The following is a 15,133-nucleotide window of genomic DNA, read 5'->3' as shown; positions in this document are numbered from 1 at the left end:
AGTACAGGTTAGTACCCCCAAAAGATTAATTACTAAAGCTCTAGATTGGGTAGTGACAAGTGTCTAGAGAATTGTCAGGTCTAGGGAATTGCATTGGCAAGTGAGAATAAGGATGGGGACACGTCTGAATTTTTATTAGAAAAAAAATTCTGGATAGTCCTTGACTACTGTAGTTAATTTTGAAGTGTATTATGGTTAAAGCTTTGTTTCTTTGAGAGGCTCTAGTTTTGCATTTCATTATTATTAAGGTATAAGGAAACTGTTTTATGTATGTCAGTTTTACTGTTTCTGACCACATCTTCTGAGCAAGTAAACTTTGGTGCAACAGACTGCCTTGGATGTTAATTCTAAACTTAGAAGCTGCCTCCAGTGGATGCTGAAGTCAGTCACACAAAATTCAGGTGCTTACTTAAAAAATCCCAATACTAGGGAGGCTGGCACAGTCTCTGGTGGAAATGTGGGCAGCTGAGCCTCCCTTAGGATCCCAGGATTATTAGGGTGTGGCATATCAGCTGTGGACCAGGCTCTAGATACACACATCAACACATAATTTTGCTGAATCAGCATGCACAGAGAAAAGACAAATCATGATGGACAAACCCTCAAAGCACCAATCCAGGTGCCCTGGGTTTTCATCTCAACGTTGTTACTTACTGGCTATGTGACCTGGGGCACGATGAGGCACATAGCAGCCCTGGTTTCCTCATCAGTAAAATGAGGGTATCTAATCATATATGCTGTACAGCCCTTTCCAGATCCCCAACCCTGTAATGAACAAGCCCAAGTTCAAAGATCCAAGTAGGAGCTTTAGCTCTTCCTTATCTGGGCTGTTTGTAGTGGTCAAAATTGATAACATATTTAAAAAAAATTTTTTATTGGTATAGTTGATTTACAATGTTGTATTAGTTTCAGGTGTACAGCAAAGTTAATCTGTTGAACAGATACATATATCCACTCTTTTTTAGATTCTTTTCCCAGATAGGCCATTACAGAATATTGTGTAGAATTCCCTGTGCTATACAGGTCCTTATTAGTTACCTATTTTTTTTTTTTTTTTTTTTTTGCGGTAGGCGGGCCTCTCACTGCTGTGGCCTCTCCCCCTGCGGAGCACAGGCTCCGGAGCGCAGGCTCAGCAGCCATGGCTCACGGGCCCAGCCGCTCTGCGGCATGTGGGATCCTCCCAGACCGGGGCACGAACCCGCGTCTCCTGCATCGGCAGGCGGACTCTCAACCACTGCGCCACCAGGGAAGCCCTAGTTACCTATTTTATATGTAGTAGTGTGTTTGTGTCAATCCCAATCTTCCAGTTTATCCCTCTCCCCCTTATCCCCCCAGTAACCACAAGTTTATTTTGGACATCTATAACTCTGTTTTGTAGATAAGTTCATTTGTAGGCTCTTTAAAGATTCCACATATGAATGAAATCATATGATATTTGTCTTTCTCTGTCTGACTTACTTCACTAAGTATGACAATCTCGAGGTCCATCCATGTTGCTGCAAATGACATTATTTTGTCCTTTTTTATGGCTGAGTAATTTTCCATTGTATCTATGTACTGCATCTTCTTTATCCATTCCTCTGTTGATGGACATTTAGGTTGCTTCCTGACAACATATTTTAAAAAATGCCCCTTCTGGTTAAAACAGCCATTGCCCTAAGCTCTGGGATTGCCTTCCTCACTCCGGCTCCTTCCTTGACAGCCTCTGGACCTCCCCGAGGCAGCTTCTAAAGGCTCAAGGTCTGGCAGTGCAGGGGGTCTTCATCCTAGGCTCGCATCCATCCTGATAGTCGTGGCCCTGACTTACCATCATTAAACATATTGACCGTCTGTCCCCCTGGCTTAGGAGTACAGTTTCTGGGTGGACTCAGCACAAACAGTAGAACTTTTCTCGGTCTCTGTTTCTGCACCTGAACATAGAGCCATTCATAAGCAGTAGAGTGGAGGGAATTGTGAGGGTGGGTTTTGAAGTGGGACCACCTGGGTTCATGTCTTGGCTCTGCCACCTGTCAGCCGTGTGATCCTGGACAAGTCACGTAGCCTTTCTTACCTCAATTCATTGCCTGCAACATGGAGATTGTAGTAGCACCTACTTTATCGAGCTGATGGTGAGATTGAATAATATATGAACTACTTTAGAATAAACATAGTAGAAGGGATAGCTCTTTGTGTGTGTGTGTGTGCGCGTGTGCGTGCGTGGTCTCCGTATACGCACCTGTATCACAGGGCTTTGCTGTGTTCTGTATCGAGTGAGATAATGTGATGAGAAGGAGCCTGTCACCTGTCTCAGGCTCTCCCAAAGGTCATGCTTTCCTCATTTTCCCAGTGGATGCAGGGTGGGCCTGTGGGGACGGGGAGGCTGGCTAAAGAGCTCTAGTTCCTTTGCTGAAGCCTCAGTTTGAGGGAGGGCCCAGGCTCCATGGCCCCCCGGTTTCCTGGTGTCTTTAGGGACTTTGGAGATGCAGGTGAGGTTGCTCAAGGTGGAGGCTGGGCCCAAACCTCACCCACCCCCCCACCTGGCTGTGGGCCTGACAGCCCTGGAAGTATGTCTCTCTTAGAGTGTCCTGGTCAGAGTCAGGAGGTCCAGTGCTAAGGTTTAGTCTGTGGGCAAAAGTCATAATGGCACTAGAGACCGCTTGAGTGCAGCTCCTGGGGGCTGAAGAGCCAGCTACTTTAGTGTCCAGGAAACCCGACACCTGCCTCCAGAGCCACAGCCACTTAGAAGAGAAGTGTGGGCCGCAGACTGCGTGGACCGGAAGCCATCTCCATGCTCCTGGTATAGGTCACGCTGCTTCTCTGGTTCCGGGTTCGTCATCATCGATTGGGTGGAATTAGCTAGATCAGGGGCTTCCAAACTTTTTTTCCCTTGGGACCCACAACGAGAGATCCACATTCTTCTTCAACCCAACACGCCCATCCATGTACGTAGTGAAAGGTTTCATGTAGCAGCACTTCCTATATGCAATCCTTTCTATTTTCTATGCTGCTAGGTTGTTTTCTATTTCAGCTGAAAAATGCCAATTGTGAACTGTTAAACTGATTCTGTGACCTGCTCATGGGTCATAACCTGCAGTTGGAAAACATCAGGCTAATTGAGAGTTGAGGGCCCTTGAGTGCTGTGTGCTGTCTGTGGTTCTGTTGGGACAGCACTGGGGGAGCAGTGGCGTCTGGCTTTTGGGCCAGAGACTGTGTGAAATGTCTAGTGGATGATACCAACCAGATTTTTAATTCCAGAGGTGGAGCCAGGAGCTGCTGCTTCTGTTTTGGTTTTTCCTGAAAAACAAGTGGGTATTTACGTGGAGTCCAAGGTTACAATACATGTAGGGTCATCGTTCCTCCTCCGGTATTCCCAATCCCAGTGGGAATGAAGGGAGGATCCCGGGCTAAAGAGGAGAGCTGGGGGTGACCCCTTCTCACCCCGTGGAGAACAATAGATAGTGTGGTCCCAACTACTTCTCAGTGAAGCTGGAGCCTCCAGTCTTTCCACTGCGGTGGGGATGAGCCCAGCTGTAGCATCAGGGACGGGGTACATGCAGGGAGGGGATTCATGTCCTTTCTCAGCTGCACAGCCCGGGCACCAATTCGGTCCTGGAGAGGCATCCACCTACCCCACCAGGTGGTGACTCTTGAGTTGCTGGGAAGGTCTGGGGTCACAGGGGAGGGGTCAGGGTCATGGTGGTGGGCATGCAAGAGTTTGGAGCAGAAGCTACTTACCGACATGTAAAAAGTATTTCAGTATTTTAACACTGGTAGTGCTGCGCCAGTGCAGACATCTGAATTTCAGCCCTGGCATATGCCCTGTTGCCTTAGGTTGTCTTGAAGAGACCACCATTATGAACCAGCTGAGGGTGGTCTGAATGCCTACTGAGTGTTGACAGGGCATGGGCTGACCAAGGGCATGGAGAGTGACTGGTCTTCTGGGGCTGAAGCCCGCAGGCAAAAATAACCCATCCGGCCTTTTCAAGCGTGTGGCCAGAAGTCAGTCACCACATTTCCCGGTGTAGCATTGGAGCCTTAATATACACTGCTGTGTTATGATGAAGCTGTATCAGCGGCTCTCCATCTAAGGCTTTTAGGTCACAACTACTCTAAAGGAAGAAAGACTCATTAGAGAGTGTATTGCTTGGGGAGGCCCTGAGGCCCAGCAAATGGGGACTGCCAGGAGTTCTATTAAGACGCCTGGCTTGACCCTTACGTCCAGGCCTCTGCCTCTTGGGTTTATTTTGTGTCTCTGCTCTCTTCCACCTGGATGGTCAGAGATCTTATTTGGAGTTCCAAGACTGCTGTTGAGATGTGGCAGTGTTCTCAATTGGTAGGGACAGGCCTAAGGACAAAAAGGTATACAGTTAATACCAGCTGTATTGTAGGAACCTGTGTTCTTGGAACTGGCCAGAAGCCTGGCTTCTCTCCCTTGGGACACCTGTCACCTAAGGCACTTTCTGGTACTGCATTGAAGCTGGTGAGCCACGGGTCGGAGGTCTCAGTTGCTCTCTTCCAGGGCTTTGATGGGTCCCCTCCACCAGCATCATTATGATCAAATGGATCTGATGAAATAGCTGTCTACTCATGGCTGGGAGGGGAGTGGTCCTCAGCACACCCCTGTCTCTAGGAATCTATGTGCTGAAGGAGGTGCCGCCCGGGCATCACCTGACTCCTGGCACCTGTCCTTCCATTTGTGTTCTTGTTTTTGTAAGATCAGAATTACAAACATTCCAGGAGTTACCTGCCAGTTACCTGCCTGGAGACGTGAGAACCCTTTCTGAGCCTTTTCCTTATCCTGACCAGGGGGCTAAGAATACCCGCTTCAGAGCTTTGTTGTGAAGTTCCAGTGAGATAGAGAACTTAAGAAAGCTTTGCAGATTATTCAGCTCAAGGGGAAAGAAAAGAATTTATTATTAATTACTGTTGTGACTGTTTAGCATTTCTTATCATCTGAGCACCCAGATGTCTCATTTGACTGGTGCAGTCTTTCTATAATTCCAGTCTGGGATGTTAGGTTGCTTGTTCAGAGAAAAAAATCACTTCCTGGGCAGGCTGAATTTCTTAACCTGGCCAGATGCTGACTTTTCTTTTGAGAACATGGAGGAGGGGGATCCCCAATCTCCCAGCCCTTCTTCTGGTAGTACATTATTACTGTTTTTTTCCTACATTTTCTGTTCATCTCTGGAAACCCTAAGGAGGATGAGAATTACATTATCCATCACTGCCCAAGAGTCTCCCATGAACCACATAAACAGTATTGAACTGCACACTTGTTTCCTATAAACCCAGTCGGGCTAATGTTATAGACCTGTTTCTGTCACCTCTGGCTCTCTGGGTATTTGTATTTATCTACACATTCTTCTTGCCCAGGGCACACGCCATATAGGAGAAGCTTGTGCCCTCCCAGCTGGTGGATGCCCATAACTCATGAACTCAACATTGAAGGGCCAATTGTGGGCCTTGATTTATAGTACTTCTGAAAGCTTTGGGGCAGGATTAAACTGCTTTTGGCAGTGAGTGACAGCTGCCAAGATTGAAATAATGAGCCCGGAGGCCCTGATTCCCTGCAAACTGCTCTGGAGTTAATTTCCTTGCATAGCTGTCTTTCCCTTCCAAAAACCTGCCTCTTGTGCTGCTCTTTGCTTAGTATATGTCACAACCACCTCTGGCTCTTTTGCCAGACTTAACTCACTCAGAAAATTCTGGCAATTATTTATTTTAGTCTCCAACCAACCAACTATTGCTGCTAGAGGACCATCAAAGTGATCATATGCTTGATTGCCTCCGTGACTTTCAGTCTCCGTCCTGGCAGGGCCCATAAGAGATGGGTTGGAGGCATTGAGGTATGATTGTGCCTGTGGTCAGTGGGCTGGAGGCTGGAGCTGGGGCAGTGCTCCAGCATTTGTGTTTTCTTAGGATGTTTTTGGCTCACAGATGTGCATCCCAGCAGCGTGACCATTGGGTATTGATGGAAGATGGTTCCCTGGTGTTGGGCATGGGACACTATGGCTGGGTGTGTCCATGCTCATCTTAATCCTCAGTTCTGGATGGATCTGGCCCATATCTCCAGTGTCCTGGGTTCCACTTGATGCAGCATGATCATGGCCTTGAGACGAGTGAGGAGTGGAGGCCCTGCCTCACTGTATCAGCATCTTCCTCATCAACAGCACAGCTACTTCCGTAGGAGCACCTTAGAGGTGACAGAAGTCTACCAGCTGAGTTATGATTTTTAAATTTTTCCTAATCACTTTGAAGGCTCTCATTCCATTTTTAAAGAGGAAGAAACAGGCTCAGTGAGGTTGGGTGATGGGCCTAAAGTTCCCCAGATGGTAGGTGGTAGAAAGTGGCTTGGAACCCTGATCTGGAACCCAGGCTCTTTCCCTGGCCACACCACGTATTCACTCTGGATTCTCGTCCGGGCCTCTTTGAGATGAGCTCAAAATGCTTTAGAAAACCTGCATTTTGCTATTGATTCTTTATGGAATATCAGAGTTTGCCTAAGTTAATTCTTGGGTAGTGATAATCAAGACTGTCATAGTTCACTGGGATTGACCTGGCTGATTCCAGCACAGAACCGGAGGCCCAAAACACAGCCCAGATTTCTGGCTTCTCTGGTACCACCTGCATCTCTGGGTGCCCCCCTCGTGGGGTGTATGTGTGTCCAAGGGGCACAGGGGAGCAAAGTTTGGATCTCTGTACTGTTCCCTTTTCATCTGTTTAACCTCCAAAGCGTTACACCACCTTCTCGGTGCCAAATGGAAAATGATGTCTTTGTATTGCTTCGTACATCATTCTTAACTCCAGCCTGGGGGTTGGGATCTTGGAACAATTCAAGATGCTCGGTACTGGGCTCTGCTTACAGCTACGAGAAGCTCTTGGATTTTTTTTGTCATTAAGTTGGCTGAACCAGCAGAACTTATGGTTTTACAATTGCTTTTTTTTTTTTTTTTTTTTTTGCGTTACATGGGCTTCTCACTGTTGTGGCCTCTCCTGTTGCGGAGCACAGGCTCCGGACGCGCAGGCTCAACGGCCATGGCTCACGGGCCCAGCCGCTCCGCGGTATGTGGGATCTTCCCAGACCGGGGCACGAACCTGTGTCCCCTGCATCGGCAGGCGGACTCTCAACCACTGCGCCACCAGGGAAGCCCTACAATTGCTTTTTTTTAACGTTCAGTTCAGAAAGACAAGCTTTAAAAAGCATGTGACACTGAAGTGTCATTTTAGTAAATGATTTTTTTTTTTTTTTTCTGTTAAAAGAGAGGTTGACACTTCCTTGATTCTGATTTTCAGGTTCTCTCTCCGAGGTCTACATTTCTGGGTTTTTTTGTCCTGACTTGTAGTGTTTTCAGTTCTGGATACTCACTTCTTATAAGAGTCAGAAATGACCTTGGATACATAGTTTTATTTGGGTTCAGGTCGAGGCCCAAGAAGCACTGAAGGCGTTGTGACTCTGCCATACAGTCGCCTGGCCTGTGAGGAAGTGTCCTGCTCATCCTCCCACTGAAGGACATCAGCCACATCTCACCAACTCCCAGTTATGACCCAGACACCCAGCTCACTTCCCTGGAATGAGTGCCCTCCCCTTCCCGTCAGGGGAATGCCTGATAAACGCCTGTTTCTGTGGTGTACACCTGTGTGAGGCCTCAGGGAGGCCTCTGTCGCTGGCATTTGACCTCCTCCTTGCCACTTCAGGCTTTTCAGTGGGGCTGGGCTGTGCAGCCATCTGTAAGCTGAAAACCATAGTGTCCCCTTTGTGGCAAGCACCAGAGCCATCCCTGGAAGGAGAGGGTGACTTCTGAATACACATCTGCTGTCTGGGTGATGGCTGGAGTAGGTGAGCTGGCTAGGTGGGACCGTAGGGTCCTGGTCTTCCCTCAGTGCTCCACACATGTCATCCTCGGAGGAAGGGGCCTTCCCTGAAGGATCAAGGCTGCAGTATCAACCCTGGCTGGAATCTCAGAGCATCACTGTACTCATCAAAAGCATTTAATTCAGGCTGCCTCTCAGTAGCATGCTGTTCCAGTCACTGGGCAGGATGAGTTAAATTGGAGACCGTTCCTGGCCCCTGTGTGTGGGGCTCCTAAATTTGGGTGGTACTTTCCTGGAAAGAGCATTGATGATGGGGCTCAGGGGCTTGGGATCCAGTCGGCTTCTACTCTTTGTTTTCTCTGGGTCTCAGTTTTCTCATCTGTAAAATGGGGCCATTAGAAACTGGGTGCACAACGTGACCCTTAACGTTACACAATATTATAGGTCAATATTACATGTCAAGAAAGCTGGAAAAAAAAGAAATTTGGTGTTTCTGAGAATTTTCTATTGAAGTCCTTAAAAGGGAGAGAAGGATGAAGGTAAATCAGCCCCACCTTCATCTCTTCCCTCAAATATAGCAGCAAAATCCAAAGTCACCCACACTGTGCAAAACATTTACTTAATAAACTTGTGCAGGGTTTTCTGTCCCTGTGTGATGTGTGTTTTATTCAGTATAAAAATTGTGTCCTCCCTACATCTTTTTTCCCCTTTTGTCTTACCCGGTTATGTGGGGATCTTTCTTGCAGCTTTGCTCGTATAAGAGATCTGTTGCCAACTTTCAGCAGGTATTCTGTGAATTGTTCCACATGTAGACGTACTTCTGATGTTTTTGTGGGGGATGTGAGCTCCACGTCCTTCTACACCATCTTGGTCTCCTGCCCTCCATCTTTGAATCAGTTTTGTACTCCATCAGTTTGTCCCCTGAATGGCTGTGTTGGCCCCTGACATCAAAATCTTGGGGCCTTACCTCTGGAGGCAGAGCTTGGGGAGCAGGACGTGGGACATGCTTGGATTGGAGGGGGCAGCATATAGTACCCCCCAGGGACTACTACCTCCTCTGCTTATCTCAGGGTCTTATTCTCACACTGCTTTAGCATCTTTCCTTTCCAGACTTAACGATTATGTCAACAGCTTATCTTAAAAATGTCCCACCTGGGAAAATAGACTCAGAAGGAGCATACACATCCCTTGCCACTCCCCAGCCACCTCCTGCCTAGACACAGCCTGGGTCCCTGGGGAGAGGCATGCCCGAGTCTGTGATACTTGCTCGGGAATGTTTTCCAAGGCCTCTTCCAGCTCTTCTGTTCTGTGGGTCTACACGAGGTCACACTGCCAAGACAGGTATGCTGACAACTTGTGTCGATGGCACAGCAGTACGTTCATCCAAGAGATACAAGAGAAAGCAAGGCAGGAGAGAACAGTGTGAAGTCCCAGAGGAGCCCGAGGCCCCAGGGGCTTCCCAGTGCTTCCAGCAGCAGAATGAAGACAGCTCTGGATGCCGTGGCACCCCTGGGGAGCAAACATGTTCAAGTCTACACTGTAGGCGTTGAGAGAGACAGCTCCAGCCAGAACCAATATGGGAGCCTCTGGGGAGAGATCATCCAATTCGGCCTGGGGGCAGGGCCAATCCACCATCTTTTCCGACCCCCATCCTCCCCACCAGATGCACCCAGACTTCCCCCAGAGGCAGTTCGGTCTCTGCCTTCTTCTCCCTTTTTCTTCGCTCTACCCTGGCCCTGGTGGTGAGCAGCTCAGCCATGAGCATCCTTGCCCGGCTCGGGAGAGTCTCTTGGATGGAGAGGGTCAGGGCGCCTGCACGGCCCCTGAATCTTACATCTTTCTTCATCATTCTCTCTCCTCTTAGCATCCTCTTCTTTTGAAAGAGAAGCTGTTATCTCCCTGGATAAATGAGCACTTTCACCCTCCAGCATTGGCAATGGAGAAAAATACATTAAGTGGGCAAAAGGTAGCTGAATGTCAATGACTGTTCAGTTTTACCTGTTTCCTGGGGAATTTCTCAGCTCTTGCTGCTACCACCAAGATACCAGTTTTAAGGGGGCACCATTTTCCTTTAACTATGGTGACCCAAGCTTGAGGCTGTGGTTCTTCCACCTTTGCCGAATTCCTTATGCACGGTCACACCAGGTGTGTTGGTTTGGCCTCCCAAAGGTGGTGTACAGATTATTGCTGTTTTAAATTTTTAATTTAATTTTTATTTTGTATTGGAGTATAGTTGATTTACAATGTTGTGTTAGTTTCAGGTGTATAGCAAAGTGAGTCAGTTATACATATACATGTATCTATTCTTTTTCAGATTCTTTTCCTATACAGGTTATTACAGAATACTGAGTAGAGTTCCCTGTGCTGTCCTTGTTGATTGTCTATTTTATATATAGTAGTGTGTATATGTCAATCCCCATCTCCCAGTTTATGCCCCCCACCTTTCCCCTTTGGTAACTATAAGTTTGTTTTCTATGTCTGTGAGTCTGTTTCTAAATAAGTTCATTTGCATCATTTACGATCCTACATGTAGGTGATATCAAATGATATTTGTCTTTCTCTGTCTGACTTCACTGAGTATGATAATCTCTAGGTCCATCCATGTTGCTGCAAGTGGCATTATTTCATTCTTTTTTATAGCTGAGTAATACTCCATTATATATATGTACCACATCTTCTTTATCCATTCATCTGTCGATGGACATTTAGGTTACTTCCATGTCTTAGCTATTGTAAATAGTACTGCAGTGAACATTGGGCTGCATGTATCTTTTCAGATTATGGTTTCCTCCAGATACATGCCCAGGAGTGGGATTGCTGGATCATATGGTAGTTCTATTTTTAGTTTTTTAAAGAACCTCCATACTGTTTTCTGTAGTGGCTGTACCAATTTACATTCCCACCAAGAGTGTAGGAGGGTTCCCTTTTCTCCACGGATTGTTGTCCTGTAAATAGGACATCTGTCACCTGAGGCACTGAGTACCAGGCACCTGGTCCCTTCTTTGGCTTCGTATGGGGCTGGAAGGACCCTCCAGGGACATTTTTTTCCATTCTCCTTCCTCCATGCAATACTGTACCAATTATATTCTAGAGATATTATTTGCTCTTAAATGGTCTCAAGAAATAGGCCCAACCACTTCTGAAAGTTTTTCTAAATTGAGGGTTGCAAAAAAAATTTTCTGTGAAGGGCCAGATAGTAAGTATTTTAGGCCTTGCGGGCCATGCTATTGCAACTACTCAAATGTGCCTTTGTAGCATGGAATCAACCGTGGACACAACATAACAGATGAGCATGGCTGTGTTCCAATAAAACTTTATGTACAAAAACACTGGGCCATATTTGGTCCGTGGGCTGTTAGTTTGCTAACCCTTGTTCTAAATGATTGTCTTTGGGGTCAGCCGATTTCCTTTGGTCTTGCTGGTCCTGGGTACTGCCTGAGTCAGATCATCCAAGGGGAAGGCAATTCCATGTTGACTTCCCAGCCTCTGCTTCAAAACCCTTCTCCTAGAATACCTGCTCAGGAGAGGGCCTGGGAGGTTCTGGAAACATGTGCCTTCCATGCAGAAGGCTTACTGTGTATGGAAAGGCTGGCTGTCACCCCAAATTCCAGTTGATCTGGAAAAGCCATGCAGAGGTGGGCCTGGGTGGGGGGCCCAGTCTTGGGTGAAGCTAAATTACTGTAAATGCTCAGACAGTTGGGTTTTTGGCTCCATACCCCTTCCCTGCCTTCTTAAAGCCAAGAAAAACGAAAGGCAAGGCCTGTCCAAACTTGGGCATAATATTTAAGGTTTAGTGGGTAAAGTGAAATATAATTGACCAGTTCCGTTCCCTTAGCCGAGCCTGCATGATTCCTTAATAAATCATGGTGGGGATTTGCAGGTCGGTGGGGAAGCAGGGGGGCTCTTTAGTAAACTTGAGGTAGACATCCGGACTCCAGGAGGTAGTGGCTTCTAAGAGGCAGATTCAGCATGATGTTTTTCAGCTCATCTTTGCGCAAGGAGATTTTTTTATGGAAATTTGAATGCTCCTACCTAAACACCCTTGCTGTTAGCCTCTTCCATTTTGACAGAGGAGTTTTCTTCCTCTACTCTGATGGATTATCCAGGCGGGGCTGGGTTCCTGGTGTGGAGTTATGGGCACTCTTAAAGGGAAACGTTTGGTGTGGTAGGAAGATCATAGTTTCTGGGACTAGATTTATGTCTTGGCTGTGGGACATTACTTGTAATGGTCTCAGGCAAGATCCTTAATCTCTCTGAGCTTCAGGCCTCACCTGCCCAAGAGGGTGACAACACCATCCCCACCGTTGCTGGAGGACTGAATGGGAGTTGGTATGTGCACACAGTAGGTGTGCTATAGAGGAGAACAAAAATTCAGTTGTAAGAGGCAGGTCTGGTTCAACTGTCCGGGTCTGTTTCAACATCTTTCAGGCTGTCTGTGTGCTTTCCGGACAAGTAACCACCCAGCAGGAATATTTTGAACTGTGAAGGAGGCCTGAAAGTGCCGGCTACTGCATGGTGAACGGCCATTTGAGAGTTGGCCTGTCCCTTTCTCTTTCCAGTGAAAACATTCAGGCAGTTTGGGAGCCAGGCAGCATCAGGGGGAAGCGGCATGTGTCTGAGAATCCTTTTTTTAAAAAATTTATTTAACATCTTTATTGGAGTATAATTGCTTTACAATGGTGTGTTACTTTCTGCTTTATAACAAAGTGAATCAGTTATACATATACATATATCCCCATATCTCTTCCCTCTTGTGTCTCCCTCCCTCCCACCCTCCCTATCCCACCCCTCTAGGTGGTCACAAAGCACCAAGTTGATCTCCCTGTGCTATGCGGCTGCTTCCCACTAGCCATCTATTTTACGTTTGGTAGTGTATATACGTCCATGCCACTCTCTCACTTTGTCACAGCTTACCCTTCCCCCTCCCCATATCCTTAAGTCCATTCTCTAGTAGGTCTGCGTCTTTATTCCCATCTTGCCCCTAGGTTCTTCATGACCTTTTTTTTGGATTCCATATATATATGTTAGCATACGGTATTTGTTTTTCTCTTTCTGACTTACTTCACCCTCTATGACAGACTCTAGGCCCATCCACCTCACTACAAATAACTCAATTTCGTTTCCTTTTATGGCTGAGTAATATTCCATTGTATATATGTGCCACATCTTCTTTATCCATTCATCTGTCGATGGACAACTTAGGTTGCTTCCATGTCCTGGCTATTGTAAATAGAGCTGCAGTGAACATTGTGCTACATGACTCTTTTTGAATTATGGTTTTCTCAGGGTATATGCCCAGTAGTGGGATTTCTGGGTCGTATGGTAGTTCTATTTTCAGTTTTTTTAAGGAACCTCCATACTGTTCTCCATAGTGGCTGTATCAATTTACATTCCCACCAACAGTGCAAGAGGGTTCCCTTTTCTCCACACCCTCTCCATCATTTATTGTTTGTAGATTTTTTGATGATGGCCATTCTGACCGGTATGAGGTGATACCTCATAGTAGTTTTGCTTTGCATTTCTCTAATGATTAGTGATGTTGAGCATCCTTTCATGTGTTTGTTGGCCATCTGTATATCTTCTTTGGAGAAATGTCTATTTAGGTCTTCTGCCCATTTGGATTGGGTTGTTTGTTTTTTTTTATATTGAACTGTATGAGCTGCTTGTATATTTTGGAGATTAATTCTTTGTCAGTTGCTTCATTTGCAAATATTTTCTCCCATTCTGAGGGTTGTCTTTTCATCTTGTTTATGGTTTCCATTGTGTCTGAGAATCTTGAGACATAACCTTCTTGTGTGAACTTTTCCAGAAGAAAGGGGCAGGAGTGGTCTGGGACTCTGAATATTTTGGACTACTAGCTTTGCAGAGCTAGTTTTTTCTAAATATTCTTTTTATTGATGTATAGTTGATATACAATATTATGTAAGTTACAGGTATACAATATAGTGATTCACAATTTTTAAAGGTTATACTCCATTTATAGTTATTACAAAATACTGGCTCTATTCCCCATGTTGTACAGTATTTCCTTTTATACATAATGGTTGGTACCTCTTTTTTTTTTTAATTGGAGTGTAGTTGCTTTATGATGTTGTGTTAGTTTCTGCTGTACAGCAAAGTGAATCAGCCACATGTACACGTATATCCCCTCTTCCTTGGATTCCTTTCCATTTAGGTCACCATAGAGCCTTGAGTAGAGTTCCCTGTGCTATACAGTCTATTCTCATTAGTTATCTATTTTATACACAGTAGTGTGTATATGTCAATCCCAATCTCCCAATCCATCCCACCTTCCCTTCCCCCTTGGTATCCATACGTTTGTTCTCTATGTCTGTCTCTATTTCTGCTTTGCAAGTAAGTTCGTCTATACCATTTTTCAGTTTTGCTCTTCTCCTTGTACCGGTGTTTTTATAGACTCCTGGAGGCTGAAATGTTCCCTTATTCTTCTCCTGTGTGAGGTACCTTCTGTCCAAACACCGCCTACTTCCTCTGCTCCCTGTGTCCTGAGAATCTGTGCTGGGTGGGGGCTACGCTCACCCTTTCCTGGCCGGTGGACCAGGGCTTTCTGCAGGGTTTCCGGGGTGCCCCCGGCGCACGGGGAGCCAGTGGGAGGCAGTGAGCTGGGAGTTCAGTGGAGGAGGGAGGCTTTGCAGGCCCAGAGAGGGGACAGGACGAGGAGGAGGGGTGGGGGAGGAGACGGCAGTCGGGATAAGCTCTCACTTCCACGGAGAGTGTGTGATCCCAGACAGCCTCACACAGACTTCCCTTGAAATGAGAAGGGAGTGAGAAAATGTAATTTTAGTGTCTGGCTTTTGACTGATTCCCTGCAGCGGTTCCTTCTGGGCTGTGACATTGAGTGTCTCCCCTCCCCTGCGAGGGACAGAGGGGATGGGATAAGTGAGTTCAGATGTCTCCTGGGGAAAAACTGCCAGGAGGAAGTGGAGAGTGATATGTGTGTGCCCGAGGGGCCTGGGGGCTGGGATTTCAGGACACGGAGGTGACATGAAGGACACTGCGGGAGAGGATTTGGGGACAGGGTAGTGGGGTCGGCAGCCCAGCTCAGTCTGGGCTGAGCTATATTGGGTCTCTGTTCCTCCACCGAGGCATCGGGCGATGTTTTCCAGGCCCTGTTCCATGGCCCTGCTGCCAACACAGGTGTGCATTTTGGTGGAGGCCTACTGGCCTCTGTGCAAAACTAAGGCAGTGGGATCTTTCCCTGGAACGGAACCCTGCTGGGAAGTGCGCAGTCCTGGGAGAATGTGTTCCGGGCAAGGTCTGGGGGGGGGCCCCTGTGCCCAGCTGCCTTGTGGCTCGCGGCATAGGAGATGCCAGGCCGTGTACA

The 15,133-nt window shown here is 46.9% G+C and overlaps 1 protein-coding gene across 20 annotated transcripts in view; it reads left to right on the top strand.

Moving 5' to 3' along the window:
* KCNMA1 (potassium calcium-activated channel subfamily M alpha 1) overlaps window positions 1–15,133 on the top strand; it is a gene marked incomplete at both ends in the record, with an annotated part of 758,887 nt that overhangs the window by 75,455 nt on the left and 668,299 nt on the right. The window lies entirely within an intron of this gene.

The sequence above is a fragment of the Hyperoodon ampullatus genome (assembly GCF_949752795.1).
Source record: "Hyperoodon ampullatus genome assembly, chromosome: 1".
Taxonomy (NCBI): domain Eukaryota; kingdom Metazoa; phylum Chordata; class Mammalia; order Artiodactyla; family Ziphiidae; genus Hyperoodon; species Hyperoodon ampullatus.
The sequence above is the reverse complement of the archived record's forward strand: the minus strand, read 5'-3'. Positions and strand labels throughout refer to the sequence as shown.